This window comes from Pleurodeles waltl, chromosome 8 (assembly GCF_031143425.1).
Source record: "Pleurodeles waltl isolate 20211129_DDA chromosome 8, aPleWal1.hap1.20221129, whole genome shotgun sequence".
In the NCBI taxonomy this organism is placed as follows: domain Eukaryota; kingdom Metazoa; phylum Chordata; class Amphibia; order Caudata; family Salamandridae; genus Pleurodeles; species Pleurodeles waltl.
The window spans coordinates 1,384,368,262-1,384,393,771 of NC_090447.1; the positions used below are offsets into that span (position 1 = coordinate 1,384,368,262).

The following is a 25,510-nucleotide window of genomic DNA, read 5'->3' on the forward strand; positions in this document are numbered from 1 at the left end:
GCAGATAGTGCAGAATGCGGCAGCCAGACTTCTCACTAATTCTCCTAGGCATCTTTCGGCTAAGCCAGCCCTTGCAGCACTTCATTGGCTTCCCATTAAGCAGCATATCCATTTCAAAGCCATGTGCATTACTCATAGAGCCCTATATAATAAGGGCCAGTTTTTCTCAGAAAACGGATTTCTATCTATGTTCCTTCTAGAAGCCTAGAGATCATCCTCTACTCTGCAGATTTACATACCTCGTGTCAAGAGATCATGGGGAAGTAACACTTTTTTTATCAAGGCTGCCCATCTTTGGAACACCCTACCCTCCGAACTTCGTCATGAACCATCGGGAGCGTCTTTTTAGGAAAAAGTTGAAAACTATCCCTTTCTGCAGTTAACTTTTCTTCTATCTTTCTGTTTTTTGTTTTTTTCTCCAGGAGGGTCACGTACCTTTAGCGCTGGGATGCCCTAGGGTAGCTACGAGCTTTACAAACCCATACAACTAAACTAAACTGTAATTAATGATTCTGTAACCCTGGACACGGTTCCTGATCAATGACCAGTACTTTGTCATATGCCCTATAAACTACAATTGTCTGGTTTATTTAAGCACTTGGCACTTTAAGGCATATTTTGAAACTTTGCAAGTGGCATCTTAAGAAGGAACCTAATTGTTTTACGATGCACAAATGATAGTTGACTGATTCACATAAGTGCCTCTGTTTGGACTCCACTTTTACATACATCAACTGGTTTTAAGTACATGCATTAGAACATTACGGGTTACCTCTGCAATTGTCAATGAAATAAGGAGTTTAATAGTATTTTTTCTTACTGCATTGTATTTTCTATTTTAGTGAGCTCAAATGTCTGTAACATCTTTAATAATACATGGTATTTTTTAAGCTACAGTTATTAACAATGGACATCCAAGCATTGTTAAAGGAGCACAGGAAAAACCAGCACTCAATGATTTACTCTACATACACAATCTACTTGTTCCTACTTTTTAAAGACATTGATAGTGGAAGCTCAGGCATTGAGTAAGGAGCACAACACATTGTGGGATTCTTGAAAAACAAGCACGTTGGTTATTTCTAGTTAGCACTCGCCACATAAAAGTCCTAAGATGGGCATCTTATTTTAACATGCACATCATTTGATCTGTTTGTCTATTTTTTGATCAATGTAATGGTTTCCATTAACCTCACAATAACATGTCACATTCTAAAATCATCTGCAGGAAGTAGGTGGGCTTCCTGTAGGAACATAAGGTTGGGGGTCCTGCTGAGTAATGTATCGCCATGGTTTTAACCACTTGTTGGGGGCATCAGTCCTCTCACATTAAACCATAGTAGCTTGAATGATGCTACATTTAAACTTTATACATATACTAGCCTACGAACAATAACATTTCAATGCAATTTATTTTGTGGACCAAATATTGAGCAGAATTGTCCCTCTTTATATGTGATCAAAACGACAAACCAATTGGACTTACAACTTTTAGTTCTCTAAATTAGGTGCCCCACCGACGCACTCCCTGCCACACCCCCTGTTCCGAGAGCATCTACATGGTTTAAGATAACTTGAAGCATTGTTATAGTTCTACAGATATTATAATTCCCTACATTCTAGATTCAATTGCGACTTAACCTGCTAGTACACATTGAGGGGGTTATTCTAACTTTGGAGGAGGTGTTAATCCGTCCCAAAAGTGACGGAAAAGTGACGGATTTACCACCAGCCGTATTACGAGTCCATTATATCCTATGGAACTCGTAATACGGCTGGTGGTATATCCGTCACTTTACCGTCACTTTTGGGACGGATTAACACTCCTCCAAAGTTAGAATAACCCCCTGAGTGTCTGTGGTTTTGAAACAGACCGTGCTTGTATTGTCCTCCTTTTGTCACTGCATGAGCTCTCGTTGTCCTCTCTTGATGCCTGGTTCTCATTAGCACCCTGTGAGTATCACCTGTTTTCCCTCCTCAACATCACATACTGACCTTTCAGTTCCTTGTGATGAAATGTGCAAACCCACTGGAAAGGTCCATCTGTGCCTTATCTGTTTCCTATGAGGCTACTGTGTAAGAAGTCTGAACTTCCTCTTCCACAGTAGAGTCATCACTGAGGGGTCTTGAAAATAACACTTTACTCTCCGACTTTGAGATAAGTTCTTCTTTCTGTCCGTAGTCCACCATTTTGGCCATGGGTCATTTCAGTTTAGCACCAGATTCTTTTGAGTGCTTTCCCACTCTTTGTGCCCATACTATTCCAATATGGGCTCCTGGCTTTGAGATATTGGCTCCCCAGTGTAGGAAAGTACCATCTTGCCTGGCATGTTACCCCCATATTTCACTGTATATATGTTGTTTTAGTCTATGTGTCACTGGGACCCTGCCAGGCAGGGCCCCAGTGCTCATAGGTATGTGCCCTGTATGTGTTCCCTGTGTGATGAGGCTCTGCTAACCAGAACCTCAGTGGTTATGCTCTCTCTGCTTTCTAAATTGTCACTAACAGGCTAGTGACCAATTTCACCAATTCACATTGGCATACTGGAACACCCTTATAATTTCCTAGTATATGGTACTAAGGTACCCAGGGTATTGGGGTTCCAGGAGATCCCTATGGGCTGCAGCATTTCTTTTGCCACCCATAGGGAGATCTGACAATTCTTACACAGGCCTGCCAGTGCAGCCTGAGTGAAATAACATCCACATTATTTCACAGCCATTTACCACTGCACTTAAGTAACTTATAAGTCACCTATCTGTCTAACCTTCACCTGGTGAAGGTTGGGTACAAAGTTACTTAGTGTGTGGGCACTCTGGCACTAGCCAAGGTGCCCCCACATCGTTCAGGGCAAATTCCCCAGACTTTGTGAGTGCGGGGACACCATTACACGCGTGCACTATACATAGGTCACTACCTATGTATAGCGTCACAATGATAACTCCGAACATGGCCATGTAACATGTCTAAGATCATGGAATTGTCACCAAAATGCCATTCTGGCATTGGGGAGACAATTCCATGATCATCCGGGTCTCTAGCACAGAACCCGGGTACTGCCAAACTGCCTTTCTGGGGTCTACACTGCGGCTGCTGCCAACCCCTCAGAGAGGTTTCTGACCTCCTGGGGTCCAGGCAGCCCTGGCCCAGGAAGGCAGAACAAAGGATTTCCTCTGAGAGAGGGTGTAACACCCTCTCCCTTTGGAAATAGGTGTGAAGGCTTGGGAGGAGTAGCCTCCCCCAGCCTCTGGAAATGCTTTCATGGGCACAGATGCTGCCCATCTCTGTATAAGCCAGTCTACACCGGTTTAGGGATCCCCCAGCCCTGCTCTGGCGCGAAACTGGACAAAGGAAAGGGGAGTGACCACTCCCCTGACCTGTACCTCCCAGGGGAGGTGCCCAGAGCTCCTCCAGTGTGCCCCAGACCTCTGCCATCTTGGACAGAGGTGTTGCTGGCACACTGGACTGCTCTGAGTGGCCAGTGCCAGCAGGTGATGTCAGAGACTCCTTCTGATAGGCTCATACCTCTCTTAGTAGCCAGTCCTCCTTCCTAGGTAGCCAAACCTCCTTTTTAGGCTATTTAGGGTCTCTGCTTTGGGGAATTCTTCAGATACCGAATGCAAGAGCTCACCAGAGTTCCTCTGCATCTGCCTCTTCACCTTCTGCCAAAGGACCGACCGCTGACTGCTCAGGACGCCTGCAAAACCGCAACAAAGTAGCAAAGACGACTACTGCAACCTTGTATCGCTTCATCCTGCTGGCTTTCTCGACTGTTCCCTGGTGGTGCATGCTCTGGGGGTAGCCTGCCTCCTTTCTGCACCACGAGCTCTGAAGAAATCTCCCGTGGGTCGACGGAATCTTCCACCTGCAACCGCAGGCAACAAAAGACTGCATCACTGGTCCTCTGGGTCCCCTCTCAGCACGACGAGCGTGGTCCCTGGAACTCGGCAACTCTGTCCAAGTGACTCCCACAGTCCAGTGACTCTTCAGTCCAAGTTTGGTGGAGGTAAGTCCTTGCCTCCCCACGCTAGACTGCATTGCTGGGTACCGCGTGATTTGCAGCTGCTCCGGCTTCTGTGCACTCTTCCAGGATTTCCTTCGTGCACAGCCAAGCCTGGGTCCCCAACACTCTAACCTGCAGTGCACAACCTTCTGAGTTGTCCTCCGGCGTTGTGGGACTCCCTTTTCTGACTTCGGGTGGACTCCGGTTCACTCCTCTTCTAAGTGCCTGATCCGGTGCTTCTGTGGGTGTTGCCTGCTTCTGTGAGTGCTCCCTGACTTGCTGGGCCTCCCCTCTGTCTCCTCATCCAAGAGGCAACATCCTGGTCCCTCCTGGGGGCGGGGCTTATAGGGGGCACAACCACCCTGGCCCCTTTTTCAAATCATTGCTAAACAATGCTGCATCTGCTCTCACCCCTACCCCAGTATCACACACAGTGCCATCTGCTCTCACCCCTACCCCAGTAACACACACACCGCCATCTGCACACAGCGCCATCTGCTCTCACCCCTACCCCAGTACCACACACAGCGCCATCTGCTCTCACCCCTACCGCAGTAACACACACAGCGCCATACACATACAGCACCATCTGCACACAGCGCCATCTGCTCTCACCCCTACCCCAGTATCACACACAGCACCATCTGCTCTCACCCCTACCCCAGTATCACACACAGCGCCATCTGCTCTCACCCCTACCCCAGTAACACACACAGCGCCATCTGCACCCAGCGCCATCTGCTCTCACCCGTACCCCAGTATCACACACAGCACCATCTGCTCTCACCACTACCCCAGTAACACACACACAGCGCCATCTGCTCTCACCCCTACCCCAGTAACACACACAGCGCCATACCCACACAGCGCCATCTGCACACAGTGCCATCTGCTCTCACCCCTACCCCAGTAACACACACAGTGCCATCTGCTCTCACCCCTACCCCAGTAACACACACAGCGCCATCTGCCCTCACCCCTACCCCAGTAACACACACAGCACCATCTGCTCACCCCTACCCCAGTAACACACACACAGCGCCATCTGCTCTCACCCCTACCCCAGTAACACACACAGCGCCATCTGCTCTCGCCCCTACCCCAGTAACACACAGTGCCATCTGCTCTCACCCCTACCCCAGTAACACACACAGCGCCATCTGCTCTCACCCCTACCCCAGTAACACACACAGTGCCATCTGCTCTCACCCCTAACCCAGTAACACACACAGCGCCATCTGCACACAGTGCCATCTGCTCACCCCAACCCCAGTAACACACACACAGCGCCATCTGCTCTCACCCCTACCCCAGTAACTCACACAGCGCCATCTGCTCTCACCCCTACCCCAATAAGACACACAGCGCCATACACACACAGCGCCATCTGCTCTCACCCTACCCCAGTAACACACACAGTGCCATCTGCTCTCACCCCTACCCCAGTAACACACACAGCGCCATCTGCACACAGCGCCATCTGCTCTCACCCCTACCCCAGTAACACACACAGCGCCATCTGCACACAGCGCCATCTGCTCTCACCCCTACCCAGTAACACACACAGCGCCATCTGCTCTCACCCCTACCCCAGTAACACACACAGCGCCATCTACACACAGTGCCATCTGCTCACCCCTACCCCAGTAACACACACACACACAGCGCCATCTGCTCTCACCCCTACCCCATTAACACACACACAGCGCACACACACAGCGCCATCTGCTCTCACCCCTACCCCAGTATCACACACAGCGCCATCTGCTCTCACCCCTACCCCAGTAACACACACAGCACCATCTGCTCTCACCACTACCCCAGTAACACACACAGCGCCATCTGCTCTCACCCCTACCCCAGTAACACACACAGCGCCATACACACACAGCGCCATCTGCACACAGCGCCATCTGCTCTCACCCCTACCCCAGTAACACACACAGTGCCATCTGCTCTCACCCCTACGCCAGTAACACACACAGCGCCATCTGCTCTCAGCCCTACCCCAGTAACACACACACAGCGCCATCTGCACACAGTGCCATCTGCTCACCCCTACCCCAGTAACACACACACAGCGCACACACACAGCGCCATCTGCTCTCACCTCTACTCCAGTAACACACACAGCGCCATCTGCTCTCACCCCTACCCCAGTAACACACACAGCGCCATACACACACAGCGCCATCTGCTCTCACCCCTACCCCAGTAACACACACAGCACCATCTGCTCTCACCCCTACCCCAGTAACACACACAGCGCCATCTGCTCTCACCCCTACCCCAGTAACACACACAGCGCCATACACACACAGCGCCATCTGTACACAGCGCCATCTGCTCTCACCCCTACCCCAGTAACACACACAGTGCCATCTGCTCTCACCCCTACCCCAGTAACACACACAGCACCATCTACACACAGTGCCATCTGCTCACCCCTACCCCAGTAACACACACACAGCGCACACACACAGCGCCATCTGCTCTCACCCCTACCCCATTAACACACACACAGCGCACACACACAGCGCCATCTGCTCTCACCCCTACCCCAGTATCACACACAGCGCCATCTGCTCTCACCCCTACCCCAGTAACACACACACACAACGCACACACACAGCGCAATCTGCTCTCACCTCTACCCCAGTAACACACACACTACATTAAAAACAAACAAATAAATAAATAACCATAGAGCCTTACCTGCCTCAATAGAGCACTGTAAAGATGCCACAAATGTACAACGGCAGGCAGGCAGGCGGGCGGGCAGCAGGCGGGCGGGCGGCGTAAAAGTTAGCTGCAAGCGCTGACTTTTAAGGGGCTTTGGCTTCCAGCCACTAGCCAGGATCGTCATGGAAACGCCATAAATAATGGGCGGCGTACGTAAACATAGAGGAGGGCCGCGGGAGCATGCGCAAAGAAGCCACTATTGCGCATGCTCCCGCGGCCCTCTTCTATGTTTATGTACTGCGGCCATTATTATACGGCGTTTTTCTGACGTGTCCGCGGGCCGCCAAGGTAGGTCCGTGGGGCCGCTGGCGGCCCGCGGGCCGTACTTTGAGTAACGTCGCTCTACAAGCTCACATAGGTTTGGGGTCCATTCGTGGTTCGCATTCCACTTTTGGAGTATTTGGTTTATGTTGCCCCTATACCTATGTGCTCCTATTGCAATCTATTGTAACTTTACACTGCTTGCATTACTTCCTTTTGCTATTACTGCATATTTTTGGTATTTTGTACATATATCTTATGTATATTTGGCATCCTCATACTGAGGGTACTCACTGAGATACTTTTGGCATATTGTCATAAAAATAAAGTACCTTTATTTTTAGTATATCTGTGTATTGTGTTTTCTTATGATATTGTGCATATGACACCAGTGGTATAGTAGGAGCTTTACATGTCTCCTAGTTCAGCCTAAGCTGCTTTGCCATAGCTACCTTCTATCAGCCTTAGCTGCTAGAAACACCTCTTCTACACTAATAAGGGATAACTGGACCTGGCACAAGGTGTAAGTACCTCTGGTACCCACTACAAGCCAGGCCAGCCTCCTACACCCAGAACATGTCAGTGAGATAGCTGCAAATGTAATATCCCTTCGCATCTTCTGTGAGATTGTGCATGTCAATATTGTCCCATCGTAATCTGCTTTCAAGATACTCACATCTTCCTCTGGGGAAATGTGTCTGTGATTCATTCCAAATAACATAAAGATATGCATAATGTTGATTAGTTACCTCTCTGGGATCCGGCTGGCTTTCCATTGATTAAATCTTCTGGTTCTAGGGCTGCAATTCAGTGTTATTCCGCCTTAATGTTTCTTCCAGATCTACCATCACCGTGGTTAGTCTTTTGAAGAGCAACTTCTTTAAGCCCTTCTTGAACGCTGCTAGGCAGCCTCTCATATTTTCTTTTGTAAGAACGGATGATGTACTCTTGGACATAGTTGTTGTAGCTTGCCCTCGTTCTCTTTTGGAGGTACTTCACTATAATTCCCTTCCAGTCTGAGTTAACGGATTTTGGCATTGCACACTATGCAAGTGATCTGTGTTGCTTCTTGACATTTTAGATCTGGCACCTGTTCAGTCTGCTATTTGTGTTGCAAATTTGATGCTTCATCGTGCATTTCTACCTGGTCAGACACCCAGTGTTCTGGAGGGCTTCCCTTTGTAGTGGTACTATGTCCTGGTGCCGCAGCTCACTTTGTTTGGTGTACACCTGACTAGAGATTCCAAGTCTATGAGAGTCAGGGAACATTTTACCTGACTTAAGGCGTTCATGTGGTGTGATTCTTCTTTCAGAATGAGGTTCAGGTCTTAGGTGGCCATTAGGGTGGTGTGCCCGTACACCATGTCAGGAGTTCAGCCTCTTCTTATCCTCACCCCCACGAACTTTTACATCAAGTGTGGTCACTTACTTTGTGCTTTCCTGTAGCTGGGTGGCTGTGGATATAAAGGTAGAATGGCCCATGTCACTGGTTACCAGATCTATTGCTCCTCCAACCCTCCTTGCAGCCCCTGGAGCTGTGCTGTAAATGTTCCGGTCAGCATCTTGGTTATCAAAACTCTGTGTCATGTTAATTCACTCTTTCAGGGGGCTTTCACCTTCCCTGGGCTGTGGCATTCTACTGTTGCTGACCCTGCCCTCATGGTGTCACATGGCTTCAGATCAACTCCCAGACAAGGATTGGAGTGCTGCACTCATAGTGTTAGCGCATGCCATCTTGGTCGCACTCCTGAGTTTGTAAACTTTTAAACCATTGTATTCTCTCTCCGACTGCCAAACAGCACAAGCTTTTTTAAATTGGACTTACTTGATCTTACCAATAAAGTGCATGGAGCAATTTGAAGTCATTGTATTTTAGCTTATAGATAACTACTCACAGAGTTAGGCAGTACTGGTAAAGTCCAGGTGGAGACAACTGCTGCCAAAAAGGGCTGATTTTTTTAATGGAAATTTACAATGCAGAGCTTTCCTTTGGAAGGTGCAAATGGTAGAAACCTGCACCTGTAGCTGCGGATACTTGATTTCTCAAGATCAAGTCATCAGCCATTGTGATCTCCACATTTCTAACCATGCATGAGGGTGTGGACAATCGCCCAACATCTCTATCCAGATTTACTAATGCTATGTGATGGGGAGAGCACTAACTATTTTATTTCCTACTTTACTGGGATTTAATTTTAAGTGTTTGATCCACATCCACCTATCTATTTTCAGAAGGAAAGTTCTGAAGGCTTTTCTTTCTTCAAGAGAGAAATGGATAATTGTGAGAATACCGCAGCATAATTGTAAACTAGGATGTCCATAGATGTAAGGTTTAGGATATCCTGCTTGGAACTATTTGTTTGAGTACAGTGTTTCCCAAACAGTGGTTTAGGCCGTGAGCTGATTTTTTGTGGTTGGGCAAAGTCTGAAAGTCCGAGCAATAATAAAGATGCCTTTAAATTCTGTTTGTCTTCTCACTTTTGCCAGTCCTTCAAAGACAGAGGTAAAATGTCAGGCTTAGTCTTCAGACAAAATGCTGCTTAGTCTTGTAAAATGGGATTGGTGTTTTCTTTTCTTTCTGTGACTGGGAAGTGAGAGAAGTTTGGAAAGTGAATCATGTGCCAATCTTGCTAGAGGACAGGGAGTGTGAAAGGAAAGCCTGTAGGGTGTCATTTGTTTTGCAACACACAACAAAATGTAAGCATCTGTAAATTAACTGTTTGCATTCAGCTGTTAGGAAAGCAAAAACAAAGAAATTTATTTGGAATTTAAATGTGTTGCAGAAACAGTGATTTTAATAGGATCAGAAGAAATAAAAGACTTTTTACTTGGTGATGCACAAATAATAAATAATCACAGAAACCCGATTTCCACACATTATCATTTGAGTGCTATATAGGTTTCTCAGTAGAACTGTATGTCTGTGGAAAGTTAATGGCCATTTCAGTGGAAAATGTGCTGACTATAAATGGCAATGCGCTACCACACACTGCTGTAGGTACATTAAAAAATGTCCCCTCCTCATTCTCATTGAAGGTGAGTGGGACATGAAGGTTTGTCATTCTTAAAATTGGTTTGGGTCTAGACTGTTTGGGAACCACTGTTCTAGTAGGTTAGCAGAATCGGGTTTCACAGTGGGCAAGCAAGTTTAGGAGAACAGCTGCATCAGTCTGAGGTGTATTTTCAATAAGCATTGTCAATGCTGATAGTCTGACTTTAAATGAATGTAGTATGGTAATATGAAGCATTACAAGGAAATAGCATATGTTATTGTGTGGAGGCAAAGAGCTGAAAAATAATATTAGTCTATTTTTAAAAGGCTGCACTGCCAAGCCAGACATAAAAATCCAAGTAGGTTAATGACTGTCGTCTTTCATTCTGGGGTACCTGGGAAAGACAAAAGAGCAGCGGTCAGAGCGACCGTCTTGGGAGCTGTAGGTCTGGATTCAAGCCTCGGCGTCCGCGCAGCACCCTGTGATTCTGGGCAAATCACTTAATCTCTCTGTGCCCATGGACAGCACCTTGAGACCCTCACGGGTGATAGGCCACGCTATATAAATCTACATTTCATTTTCAAATTATCTAGTTATCTAAGACACATTTACAGCATTACAATGCCATGTGTGCCCCTGAAAGTTCAATCTCAGGCAGTGGGATAAACAAAATGATCACAGCTGGTGGGGGGGGAAAGTACTTTTTCTGTGGAAGCACACAACTTCTGCCCAATTAAAACATGTACTCTTGGATCCCAACATCTGGGCAGAGCCAAAACCCCTCTCTAGTGGCACTCACATAATTGTCTGGTGACAGCTGCACTGTCAAGCCAGAGCATAAAAAGGGGGTAACAATAGCATGCTTCGAAGCACACAACTGTCCCTTCTTCACAGTAGACTCATCAGCTTTCGAGCTTGAGGCTAATGTGAAATGATGAAATTATGTCAAGGAAGAGTGCAGTTCATGCATTGCAAGTAATACTTCACAGGAGTGTGAAAGCATTACTCTAGAAGTGGGACTGGGCAACAATAGCCAGGGCAGTGCCCGTAACAAACCTTGACTGCTGCAGGATGCTTCTAGTAAAGACAACACAGGACAATCTAAAGGTGCTGGAGACAGTACAGAATACTGTGGTAAGGGAGGTGGTGAACATCCCTGAAAGGGACCATCACTCCACTCCTTAAGAAATGATTAGGTCTCGGATGAAGCAAGGGTACAATTAAAACAAGCATTTGCAATGCAACGGCTCTCGCGTTTGCTCATGTTAGAGCTGATAGCGTTGTAAACTCCTACCCCGACTTTTCACCTATCGGCAAAAGTGCATTTATGTACGTAACCCGAAAAAGTGCAATTAACTATGTAAATCGCTCGACTTCTGGCAAGCGAAATCGCTAGTAAATTAGAGAAAAAGTAGTCCACGAGCCGGACAGAAAACAGCGAGCCTCGCATGTTTTCTGTACTTGGTCGATGCACTCGAGGAGGGCTAGCCACCGGAAAAGGCGTGACGTATGCATGCCTTCGACTAATGAAAGCAAGCAGATTTTATCAGGCAAGCCCACGAACCAATCAAAAACACTGATGTGAAGTCGACAGGGCTCCGAGCCCTTTTGTAAACACTAAAGCGGTTCGCTGCGATAGGTATGCGCGATCGCATGCAACGCAGGCTCGACCCTAAAAAATGAACACTGGTTCATAAATTCTGTCCATGGAAATGCACCTGACTATCCCACGACCACCATCGAAATGCACCTCAGGTAGAACTCGGAGATCAGTTGGTGAAAACCTCTCAGACTGGCAGGTGTGGAAAAAGCAAGTGGTGGAGGTCTATGGTTTGCTGGCCTGTGTACTCTGGAATAAGCCGCGTGATGAAATAAGGCCGAAGACACATGAAATATAAAAGCGGGCAAAATTCAGAATGCATCAAACTCATTGACATGTTTAAGGTAATGTGCACCTCCCACGCTTCCTATTTTACCATCATAGGTGATGCCTTGCCCAGAATGATCACAAACTGGCGACAAATGAGTGGAAAATGTACTTATAGGCTAAGGCTCAGAAATGTACACATATTTTTACCTGTAGTTGCAAAATCACGGCCTTTGCAACAGCAAAAAGCACAGGTCGTAATCTACCGTAGTTACTTTGTGAGTCAGAACAGCCTTTCCTGACTTGTAAAAGGGTCGTTTGCAAATCATTTCGAATCGCAAAGAGAAGGTGACATGAAAGGGGCGTCGCCCTCTTCGTTGTGAATTGTGATAGTATGTGCCAGTGCTTTTTTTTGTAAAATAGAAAGTGCCGGTGCCCAAAGCGCTGCTCATAGACCCGCGACCGGCTGAACGAAATGTCAGCTTGACGAATACTAGGGGTGAGCACTTCAGTCCTGAGTCCACCTCAGGCCTAATTAATTCGCTGTCGGGTACTCCCTGCCCAATTACCTCACTCTTCCAAGTTTCTGCTTTTTTCCTTGGCGGCTTATTTTATGTATTTCTCTTCCTCAGTCTTTCCATTTAGTTTGTTTTTCCCCTTGTTTGTCTTGAGAAATGTCTTATGAGGAGAAATAAGCGCCGGTTCCCAGAAATAAGTGCCGGTGCCCCCCACCGGCTCAAATTAAGCCCTGATGTAATTTTTCAACTGACAGGTTATGAACATCCGACGTGCAGTGGTACGCCATTTACAAAGTGCAAGGGACTTCTTGCATCTTGTGAAAGGTGGTGGGTCGACTTGGGCGGAGTATACAATTGTTCAGGGAACAGGGGCTACTTTAAAAAAAGATGTCGGTACAAGCAGGGATGGAGGAATGCTGTCCTTTGCGGACCACTAACCCTGCATTCGCAGGCATTTGCAGGTGTTTGCAAACTGCCCCTGTAGTGTTGGGGCCCTAGGCCCCCATGCTACTAGAAATAAGTGATGAGGACACGGTTGCTTGGTATCTGGAACTGGCCCTGGGCACGTGCGCCCGGCCCTTTTTATTGCCAGGGTCACCTGACCGGTGACGCCTGTGTTGGGTGGGTGTGGGGTGTAGGTGGGAGTCCAGCCCTCAGCAGAGAGGCTGGCCAAACACTAGAGCGTGTCCAGCAGGACACTACAGCCCCCTGTTTGTGGAACAAGTGCAACAGCTTTTGAAACCTGTGATTGAGCATTTTACGATGCGATGGATTAGTACATTAAACACAAAGAGCAAACCAGTCGGTTTGTGACAGCCATTGCTACATCCGGTGTGGTGTTCCTAGACTGGTAAACCACGAAGGAAACTCAGCAGAAACATTGGCAAATATTATATTAAGGAAATGACCCTGAATGCATGACATTACCTCACAGGTGGAAAATCAAGTAGTTATTACATTCTTAGAGAGTTGGGATAGACATAAGGCACATTTATACCGATTAACGACGGCGCATATGTAGGAGTACAGGGTCTACGAGTCTAAATATTTGTATTAAGCCGACCGAAAACAGTATGCTAACATGATATAATCTATGCACTTATTTCCCCAGGTTAACAAACTTTTTCTCCAGCTAACAAAAGTGTAACTAGACATACATGACTGGACTGGTTTGCAAATCGTATGTTTGTGTATTCATTACCACTATCACCCGCAGTTAAATCACACTACTTTAGGGATTTGTATGATCCAAAGCAAATCTTACTGTCTCTGCTGCCATCTAGTGTCAATATGAATGAAACTCAATCCTTCGAAGTATTTGTGAAACACTCCAAAACTTCTAAGGCCCATATTTATACTTTCTTAGCTCCGCATTTGCGTCATTTAAAATATAGGCCCATATTGATACTTTTTTGTGCCGCATTTTCGTCATTTTTTGACGCAGAAGCGATGCAAACTTACAAAATATAATTGTATTGTGTAAGTTTGCGGAGCTTTTGCGTAAAAAAATGAAGCAAATGCTGCGCAAAAAAGTATAAATATGGGCCATAATTGTATTTTGTAAGTTTGCGTCGCTTTAGCATAAAAAAATGACGCAAATGCGGCGCAAAAAAAGTATAAATATGGGCCTAAGTCTGGAATCCAGTTTACGTTTAGATCTAGATTTTAGACCTTGTATTAACTTTTCACTGTTCCTGTTATTGTAGGAAATATACAACAAGGGACACTTGGTGGCCGTATAGTGGAGTGAGGTACAAAGATGGGTGAGGTAAGTAGAGAGGTCAGCTAAAGTGAGCTAAGAAATACTGAGAGGTAGACGTGGACGGGTAGATATATGCGAGGCAGAGAGAGTGGTGAGGCCAGAAAGTGGCAGAAGAAGAAATGAAGTATAGAAATACATGTTGGGTAAAGAAAGCAGTCGGAAGAGAGCACTGCTGAGGTTTAGAATTCTTCCTGCCTTTCACCTAGTAAGGGAGGCGGACATTCATAACAGTGTTGGATGCACTTTTGCCGGCTGCCTCAAGTGTATCTATGAAGCTGAGGGAGTCTCCCAATATAAAACACAGTGCCAACCATTCCACTGAATTCATAATAACACCATTTTACTCATTCCGTGAATAACCTTTAATGCATACGGAAAACACACACACACAAATGTGCACAGAAACACAAACACATTAATTTTATGTCAAGACCGGAGACTCATATGCTTACTTTTCTTGCTTTATTTAAAAAAGCAGCCACAGTCAAGTGAAAATACCACAAGTCCCAAGAGGTCAGAGAAGCCCTCGGCCAATGGGAACAACAAAACAAATAAAATGAACCAATCAATGTATGGCACAGCTAATATGTACCTAACTTGATTGCAAGCAGCCCTCTTCTCTTGCTGCCCGCGGTCAAGATAAGTATACATTTTCACCTTAATCTTATTCTTTCATGGTAAATTTTACTTTGCAGGGTTAATATGTAATTATAACTTGTGTACACTTATTTTCTTCGGAAGCTTATTATGTTTTGACTTGTGCATTACTCGCAACGCGCTACGCCGTTTTCTTTCTTCTCCTCTCCCGCCCGTTAGCATTGCTGTCTCCTACTGTGGCATTAATTTCTCTACGTTTTCCTCCTTGTGTGAAAATTCGTAGGCTTTTTTTCCTCAGGGAAACCGTCTTCGCTCAGCGCAGCCCTTTTCAGAAGTGTATCAATTTGTAACGCCTTTATTCGGGACATACATACAGTGACACTCTTTGTTGGTGTAAAAGGTCATTTATTTTAGGACAGGGTTTAAACACAACATCATTTAACATTTAACTGTATATCGTCCTTTTAAACCAGACCTTAACTTTTACGAATTCCTTTGCCTTCATTCTCTCCTTAAATAGCTCCCTTCAATTCTCCTACCGTATACGCTCCCCTATTCCTCCCATGCCTTCATTGCTTGTAGCCTACCCCTGCTCTGATCCTTCACCTCCTTGTTTTTCCCCCTGGAAGGGTGGACAAGCCCGCATCTGGCTCTCCACCCTCCCCCATCTCCTGCTACACCTCTCAAATCACCTGCCCTAAATAACTGCTAAAAATCCCTACTTAGCAAACCTACCTTCCTTGCCTGACCTAACTATAGCCTTCCCCACCTGCCTTCCTATGCTGGGTGAATGGGTGGTCAAAAACGCTCCCTATCTGCCTAGTTGGCGCGGAAAATGAGGAGTTTTGCTGCCCCACTCCAAGGAAAAACAAACCTTTTCCGCTCCAGTCTGTGTCCTTGCATCCTTTTCTTCTTTCCCCCCTTTTTTTTTTATTCTCTAATCCACAAATTTACTCCCCAGACACTTCTAACATCAACCTTAACTCTGTTAGATAGTACGCATTTCCTACCTGTGATAAATGAACCCCATCGTCTCGAAACAAAGCCTTCTCCTGCTCTTTTATGTCCCCGTGCCTTAAAACCTTGATCCCTTGCGCCCAGCAAAAAACTCTCATGGCTCTATTCAACTTTTTCCGAGCCCGCTCAATGGCTCCGTGATTGAGTGCCCCTCTCCATGCCCTTCTTGGCCCGAATTCCGTCCATACCAGGCATGTCCCGCATAGTTTCTGTTTCAAAAGTTCCAAATCTCTCTGCATAAGTTGTATCAAAGTGAGCCCCGATAGCTTCACTAAATCATTTTCCCCAAGATGAATCAATAAAAGGTCCGGGCATCCCCACTGCGGCAAGTTACCCGTGATAAATGGGAGCAGGCTCCCCCACCTCATACCACTCTTGCCCCACCAACGCACTTCATGGTGTCTGCTGGGCAGTCCCAATGATCTGCCGTAAATTTGCTTCTCCGCAAATTTCGCCGCCCAATGAACGAACGAATGGCCGACCAAACCATGTAGTCATCTTGGCTTTCTGCGGCCCAGCCACACATCCTGTAAAGAAAAAACACTGTAAAAACTGTATCGGTTAGCTAATTTCCCCCCCCCCACCTGTTTTGTTCTCCTCAAGGCCTGACATACCGCTCGCAGCACCTAGATTTCCATCTCCCTATGGACTTGATCTTAGCCCAATCCCATCCTAAATAGGCTGCCGCAGTCGCTGCGCCGATCCTGAATGAATGCGTTCCATAATCCCCTGCACGCCGCCCTCTCCGCCCAAGTGCCATTCTCATCACTTGTAACAGCTGATAACTAGTCAGCTTTTTCCCTGATGCATGCATAAAAACCCCTGAGTCGCGTGCCCCAAGCCACCTGGCCTTGAAACTGATCCACTCTGCTACCGGGCATGCCACCTCCACGCCCCCTTTTTCCAGCCATACCCACTAGCCCTTGCCAAGCTGATCTGTCTTTGACCGCCTGAGCCATATCCCCAACCTGTCCTTATGCATGCACACCTCTTTCCTCCTTACCCCAGTTTCTTTCCCCACCCCCAACAACTCGGACACTCGAAAGGCTCCAAAGAACATCCACACCATGCACAACAGGAATAAACCCACCTCGTACTCATCCGTACAACAAACTGGTAACACATGCACAAGCTCCAGCAGTATTTCAAAAGTAATGGGTTCTCTTGCTGGTTTATCCCCACTGGCCTTGACCCTGCCCCAGCCCTTCAACATTTGACCCAATAAATCATTATTCGCTGGGTCATAGCCGAAAAAGAGTTTCCCATAGAAAGAAACGCCTGCCAGTTTTCCCCCAATTGTAGCTGGAGATAAACCCTCCCTGATCAGAAAAAGCACAAAAGTCTGGTCCGTGCTTTAAGCGTTCGCAGGCCTTGCGCCCAAAAGTTGCCCCCAAACGGCTCAAAAGATTGAAACTCCAACCATGCAAGTCTGTAATTTCACCGTGTAGATACCACTAATGACATCTCCACCAGCCCCGTGATCGTCATGCCCCCCATTCCCAAATGTCTGCCGGGACCACAGTCTTGTTCCGTTCCGCTCCAGGTGCCAATTCACGAAAACGCCGCCACTGTGAACGAGATAGGGAGTCTGCAATCTCGTTGTGAACCCCTTGTATGTGTGCAGCTTTAAATATAACATTCAAAGATAAACATAAAAGCATGAAATGCCGCAACAAGCGCAAAACTCTGAGGTCCCTTGCTCTCTGCCTGTTGACCAACTCTACCACCGCCATGTTGTCTACTTGAAAGATCACTGTCCTGTTGGCTAACTCCTGTCCCCATACTGCCAGTGCCACTAATAGGGGAAAAAACTCCAGAAACGCGATGCTTCTCCCCTGCTGCAACCAAGATGCAGGCCATGTTTCTGCACACCACCTCTCATCCCAGTATAAGCCAAAACCCGACGCTCCCGCCGCATCCGAAAAAATTTGGGCCTTCCACACAGTGTCCGACTCACCAAAAGACATCGGTACCCCATTGAAATTTTTCAAAAAGATTTCCCTGAGTCTCCAGAGAGTAGTCCTTTGACTTCTGTGTTCTGTTTCCGCCGTGCTTTTGATGTCGTTGGTACCGCCCTGGAAAAGGTGGCGAATCGGCCTGTCGTAATAGTGTGGGCAGTACATTGTCTTCCGCCTGCCTGTTGGCGGTTACCGCCATGGTGCTTCTTGATACCAACATGGCAGTCGGTGTGTTAAAGTAGCTGTCTGTCTGAGCAGTTTCCGCCGTGGTCATAATTCCATTTTTGTTACCGCCGGCCTGCTGGCGGTATTACCGCCGCTTTATCACCGACCGTCAGGGTTGTAATGAGGGCCTTTATGCCTAAAAGTGTTTATTTCAACAGGCTCACCCTGTTGCTGAACGCATTCAAAATATTATTAAAACAGCAGTAATGCATGCTGTGAACAACTGAAACAATAGGAACATTTCAACCATAGTGGAAATATTATCAAGCAAACTACCACCCTAAAAACTACTTCTAAGTCCTATACATTGAGAGCATGGAATAGCATAACTTGCACCTACAGTTTCTGAAGGAAAATCACTGCATACCTGTTTGCAGCAAGAGGCAGTATCTGGGAGAGTGTTCCCTCAAAAGGAAAACAAGCACAAGTATTAGCTCCTTTCCTCTTGGACTTTTTTCATTATCAGCTTTCAGCACAGAATGTGATGCTGTGCAAGTATGGCAGTCTCTGTCAACATTTTCTGGCAGTATTTTGAATGATGGTCACTTGAGAGTCCTTTTATACTGTTGCTTATCTCATTTGGGAATTCCTGATATAATCCTAGGAATGTCTGACATAACCTGAGTGAATGACTATGCTAGTCTTAGGCACATTGTTATAAACCTAGAAGGTAAAGGCACATCAATTCAGCCTACATTGTATATGTTATTATCTGACCTTGAACTAGAGATAATAAGGCACTTGTGCCAGACTGATGTTGCATCAAGCGTCTTATCGAAGCTACTGTCCGAATGACTTGGCCATTTCACAGGTACTTGGAAAGATAAGGACAGACCATATCTGCTTCATTAGCAGACATCTCAATTATTAGGCAAAAATAGAGAAAATGTATTATTGTCATCTAGCCTAAGGGTCTTTAAATCAGTTTAAATAGATTCCCAAATATTTAAACTTGGAAGTCTTCCGCCTGTAGGGGTGCTGCTTCCGTTTAGCTGCTGCAAACAAATTGGTGAGTAGTAAAGCCGTAAACTTGCCCCAACTAATTCAATACTCTGAAAATTCTGTGAACTTTGAGACAAGTGTAATCCAATGTGTGATGGCATTTGTGAGGTCTGATAATGCTTATAAAATATCATCCGCATAAAATAGGGCTTTGTGCTTGCTTGCTGGGGTGATGTATGTGGCTTATCCATTAGCAATTACTAATGGTTCAAGTGCTAGGATATATAGCAACAGAGACAGCCTTGTCTTCTCCTCTGGTGTATTTGGAAAGGTTGTGATGTATAACCATTATACAACACCACTTGTGTGGATCTCAAATAGAGCCATTTCACAATGTCCCAAGTACCATGGGCATCAGTGCTTCGAAAAATTAATCCTATTCTACCTGATCAAATGCCTTCATGGCATCCAATGAGTTTACTGCCTTTTCATCCATATGATCACACACCTCCCATGGAAAATGTGTTAGTGATCTCAAATAAGCTGCCAAAGAGTGATGCAGGACCAAGCCCACAAGCTCTGGATGCATCCGTGAAGATACGACTATTAGCCAATCCTTTGACCAATACATTTGTGTCTGTGTTATTTATTGAGATAGGTCTTTGTCAAATTCCAGGATGAATTAAATTCTAGCTTTATTCAATTCTAAAGGATGGCATTGTCCCTCTTTAATTTCTCCAAACATCCTACATAAGAGGGGAATCATACACTGTTTATTAATCCCTGGAGCTTTGATGGTTGATTATTCATCAATTACTTGCCCAGTTTTCTCTTCTGTGATAGCTCCCTCTAGCTGTTGGTCCATCTCAAAAGATAGCTTAGGTCGGCATATTTTAGAGATAGACTGATGTTCTGCCATTAGAGTTTCCTAACAATTCTCTGAATACAGACTTTTATAAAATGGGTGAAAGACTGAGGGGTAGGTGACCAATCTACTGTGTTTATCATTGATCATTGATATAGGGTTAGCTACTTGTCATACCTGGAGGGCCAATATTCCGCTCACCTTTTCTCTTCTTTCATAATAGTGTTCCTTAAGGCAAAACATGGATTTTTCAGCTTCTAAGGTGTATAACCCATGATGATCATATTTCACTTTCTAGAAACGCATGAAGAGCCTCCAGTGAATATGTCACTGTGTATTGAGTTGTTAACATTTTAACATTCTGCTGCAGAGCCTTCTGAATTGATTTTGCCTGATGCTCCCAGATCAATTGACTAGGAATCTTACCTTTAAAGTCCATGTCGAAGCTTCACAGAGATGTTATGGACCCATCTCCAGATGTCCAATATTTCTTGCTCAAGAATTGGCCTGTACCAAGGAAGATTGACTAGACTTACGGAAGAGAGTCTTGGTTAGTTGCCACTACTTGAATTCTAAAGAGATGCTGTTAAACTTTAAACAAAAAATACACTACTGAGTTCTATGACTAGTCTTCCTCTCCAGAACAGCCTCCAAAGAGATATATCACTTCAACTTGATCTTGCATGGAATTATTTTGGGAAAAATGGTTCTCTGTACAGTGTCTTAAGATAATGTTTTTTTCTGCAGAAAAACATACTCTGAGGCTTTCCCTCATAGTATGGATGCTTCTTCATAAGAACTTAAACATACATACACAATATTATTCTGAACACTTGCCATAAAAGAATTATACTTTTCAAACATACTTATTCACACAAAGACTTTGGGCAAACATATTGCTACCTTTACTGCTCTTGATAAGGCCCAGACCAACATGTGTAGAGTTTTCAGCCCAGGTGTTTTTGGCCAGACTGGTAGGAGGGGATTCTCTCCCTGCGGGGATCCCAAAGGTCCCAGTTTAATAACTTCAGACAAAGACAAAGCCTGTGGCAGAGGCCACGGTGGCAGAGTGGCACCCACTTTCTACCCCCAAAGAAGGCAACTGCAAATGGGCTAGAGGAAGTAGACCTTGTGGCCAAAGTTCCTCCGGTTTTCAGGGTGAGTACAATAATATCTCCTTTTTATTCTTTCGAGGGGAAAGTGGGGGGCAGACTCAAACTCTTTTTCCATGTTTGGGAGACTATCACTCAAGATCCTTTGATCCTATAAATGGTTCAGGGTTTCAGAATAGATTTCTTAGAAATACCCTTTGAATCTGCCTTTCCAAGAGAACTAATCCTGAAGATGGATCAACAAAAAATTGGAGATGAATAGGTGGCATCTATGTTAGTAAAAGGGGCAATTGTAGAAGCAGAGGGAGAAAACAGAGTGCCCTTTTTCTAATGGAGAAAAAAAACAAAGGTTGGAGACCTGTTATAAACCTAAAGGACTTAAACCGGTTTTTGGTGTGTAGGCACTTCAAAATGGAAGAAATCCATGTGTTAACGGATTTGCTGTTGAAGGATGAATTGCTAATGAATTTGGATCTCAAGGACGCCTACTTCACAATTCCCATGGCCAAGGAATATCAAACTTACCTTCAATTCTTTTGGGGGGGTCACCTTTACCAATTCTGTTCACTCCCCCTCAGACTTTCATCAGTACCTTGGTGTTTCACCAAGATAATGAGATTAGTAGTTTCCTACCGCAGAGAGAAGGGTGTCCGAATGATTGTTTATCTAGACAACATCCTAACCATGTCCCAGTGCCAGTCACAGGTTTTGATAGACTTGGACATGGTCATGTCCCTTTTGGAAAGATTGGGTTTTATAGTAATCAAGGCAAAGTCAATTCTTATGCCATCTCGCTCACTAAATTCTTAGCCTTCAGAATAGATAGGATGAATATGGTTCTACTCCTCCCACTAAAGAAGATAACCAAGTCTTTTAGGTTTCTTCTCTTCTTTTCAGGCAGTATTTCCAGACCCTTTACATTATTGTACCCTCCAGAGGATAAAAGCAAGAGCTCTTCGAGGAGGTATATGGTAAGGAGACAAATTGTCTTTGGATAATGAAGCAAGGATAAAACTGGTTGGGTGGTTGGAGAACCTGGACGATTGGAATGGGCGAGCAATCTTTGGTTGTTTCCCAGATTTTATTTTGGAGTTGGATGTAAGTCTCACTGGTTGGGGTACACATTTTGGTGGCAAGGGAACTGGTAGAATGTGGGCAAACACAGAGAGGTTGCATCATATAAACCTTTTAGAATTGACAGCAGGTCTTAATGCTCTCATAGGTTTCAGGCATTGCTTACAAGGCATTACAGTTCTGTTGAAAATGGACAATGTCTCTGCAGGAGCATATATAAATCATTTGGGAGGTACAAAATTGCAGCTCTGGCTTTTTTGTTTATAACACGCTTAAGGGCAGAGTATTTGCCTGGGAAGGCAAATGCTCCTGGGGACTGGAATTCATGATTTTTGAGGAACTATAGCGATTGGAAGTTGAATGTGGAGTGCTTTCAGAGACTAGTCTGAGGCTTGGGACCACTGGAAATAGATTTATTTATAAGACTGATGTTTCAACTGAAGAAGTATTACAGTTGAATGCCAGACCAGGGAGCTTTAGCCGTGAATGCTTTTCTTCACAGCTGGAAAGGGACAAATGTATACATGTTCCCTGTCTCTGCAATGATACAGAGGGTCCTCCTGAAAGGGAGGAAAGAGAGATGCTCCCTTGTTCTGGTAACTCAGTTTTTGACCTCACAGGCATTGTTCCTGATGACCTTGGAACTAGCTTGCGGCATTTCATTTTTTCTTCCTGCTTCGGTAGGGCTACTGAAGGACGTAGATGGAGAGGAACATCCTCAGGCCCAGACACAGACTTTGAGCCTTATTGCATGTCAGGCCTTCCAGGAATCTTGGGCCCTAGGAAGCTGGTACAGGTATAGAGGGATTTGGAGATCTTGGGTACGTTGGAGCATGGACAGGAACTTGGATCTCGTGGAGGCCGCTGTAGTTGAGTTTTTTATTTCCTAGTCGAACAGTTTGATAAGAGTTTAAGTTATAGGACTATTAACTGAGTTTAATTTATAGGACTATTAACTGCTACAGATCCACAATACCTTTGGGTCATAGATTGATTAATGGGAAGGGCTTTGGAAAAAATGTGTTAGTATGTCAAGTAGTTAAGAGCATTATGTTGAGAAGACTGCCTAGACCAAGATATCAGACCCTGTGGGACGTTAATTTGATTCGTAATTTGTTTTCTGCTTCCCCAGGTAATGGGTACTTGGAAACAAAAAGATTTACTATGAAGCTCACTTCACTACTTTGACCTCTTTTCGTTGAGTTTCGGATGTTAAGGCATTAGAGTAAGTAACAAACTTTACAATCTCTTTGGGGTTACCTTTGAAATTACTATTCCTAATACCATCTTTTATCCTAGATATAATTCATGCAAGAAATTGTGTGTAGTGGGTTGCATGAGAGAATATGATTCCCGTATGAACTAATTTTGACCTTATAGTGTAAAACAGTTATTGATTTATTTTGTAAAACCCTTTCAAGCATTGACAACAGCAGCGATTGCCAGGTGGGTGAAGTGAGCTATGCACAAAGCAGGCATTGATCTAAATAAATTTGGTGCACATTCCTTGAGAGGTGCCATGGCTAGTCAACCCCTCTGGAAAGGTGGTAGATTGGAGGACATTATGAAAGCAGTTGATAGGTCTAATGCTTCCATGTTTGCTAAACATTATTGTACTATTGAACACATGTCTGATGTGGTACTAGGGGGCGACCAACATGCATAATGGCAGCCTCAGGTCTTGCAATGAAATAGCAATTCTCAAAATTCTATGCTAAGAGAATCTGAATCTCATTAAGGACACGGAGGCTAACATTATCCCTCCCTCACCTCCCTCTGTGGTTGGTTTCATTTCATGCATAAGAAACAAAGTACGAGAAAAATAATGTGTCTTTCATGACAATGATTTTATTCCAATTGTTTAAGAAATATTTATTGAATATGATAATCCCTTGTTGCACGTGTCTTTTGACATTTTTCAGTGCAGAATCTTTAACAATGTTTTTCTTTTCAGATAATACACAGTAATTCAGTCTGCCATAGTGGTTGTCATGGTGGCTTTTATCTTCCTTGTCTATCCAAAGGAAGGAAAGCAAGTTTGGTTCAACAAGTCGCACATTCAAGAGGAAGACTGTTCAAGACATGGACTGGCTATGTGTTGCCAATGTTTTCCTCTAGATTGCTTGTTTATGATCTAACATACTTTAAGGTGCTGCTGCGGAGTGGCATTAAAAGATTAATGCATAATGTTAGCCTCCGTGTCTTTAATGAAATTCAGATTCTCGTAGCATAGAATTGTGAGAATCGCTGTTCTTACCTACAAAATGTATTACTAGCATCAAAGTCTCGCTTAGGTGGATTCACCTACTTTGATACGCCGGGTTCCTGCAAGGGAATTGGATGAAACCCTATGATGAAGCATGCCATACCTAGTGGTTGAGGGTTTTTCAGATGAAAAAACAAAGTTTTTTTTTACCTATAGGGGACATTCAGTTTCTAAGTACTCCATAACGATCTCCAATTTTTTTGGTCTATGTCTGAGGGGCAGAAATCTTTTCCTCTTCACCATGGTTTCATGACAGAAGTCTTGTGCTTGTGGTTGCTTTACATGAATGGCTCTCACTGTCTGGCTGCCAGGAGAATGGCTTGTGCTTGTTGGTGGAAAAATGAACAAACAATTGGAGTAACCTTTTACTGTTATTTCGGGTCTTGATCCTATGGACTCTTTGTAATTCTAGTGGAGAATTAAATTCCAATGCTGTGAGTTCCTGAATAAAGCAAAACTTGAAGGCTATGAAGCTGTCTTTCTCTAGAGTTTCTTCTAGGATCCTGGGAAAGCAAAGGTCGTCCTGCCTGTTTCTGTTTGTCTACCTCAATGAGTTTTCCTTGCATGAACCAATGGTCCTGTTCCCATTCCACTAAGGTGCTTAGTTTACATTGCATGATTGCAAGTCTGTCTTCCACAGCTGACATCATAGAACTAAAGGCTATAAGATCTGCCCTAATTGAGAGGACTTCAGTCGAACTCTTGGAAGTGTCATCATCAGTCGACGAGACAGATGTTCTCAAGGATGCAAGCTCCTTCAATATTGTCTCTAGGACAGTTCCGTTTGGACTTTTCTGACTATTGCCTCTGTAAACAAAACTTGTCTTGCTGGGTTTAGGAGCTGAGTATTGATCACAGGTCAGTATGCAACTTCTGCTATATTTCAGTTTGTATATGCTCTAAAACCATTTAGTATTCTCAGTGTAGCTCCTGATTATCAGCACTGCCTGTGAGGCAAAATCACATTCGGGTCAAGAAAAAGTCTTGTGCACTGTAGAGAACAACTTGCTTGCAGTCGCGGCTTGCTGCCCTCACAGAGGCGGAGCGGGTGCGTCGTGTGGGAGTGGGAGGGGCTAAAATTTCATTTAAATAAAAAAAAAAAAAAAAGAAAACTTACCTGCATGCCGCTCCGCTCCTCCATCTCCTCTGCTGCAGGTAAGCAAGGCTCCTAGCCTGCCCTGCAGCCAATCCTGGCGCTGCTCAGAGCAGCGTCAGGATTGGCTGGGAGCACCCAGCCAGGGCGCTCCCAGGCAGACTGGGAGCCTGTGCCTGCTCTCTCCAGCCCAGGAACTGTGTTGCTGAGCTGG

The 25,510-nt window shown here is 45.1% G+C and overlaps 1 long non-coding RNA gene across 1 annotated transcript in view; it reads left to right on the top strand.

The window, feature by feature from the left end:
- Nucleotides 1–24,213, top strand: part of LOC138249234 (uncharacterized) — a 43,967-nt gene extending 19,754 nt beyond the window's left edge. The window contains exons 2-3 of the long non-coding RNA XR_011194799.1: nt 23,070–23,162; nt 23,892–24,213. This is a non-coding gene — a long non-coding RNA (uncharacterized lncRNA). The remainder of the gene's footprint in view (nt 1–23,069; nt 23,163–23,891) is intronic.
- The last annotated feature ends 1,297 nt before the right edge of the window (nt 24,214–25,510 follow it).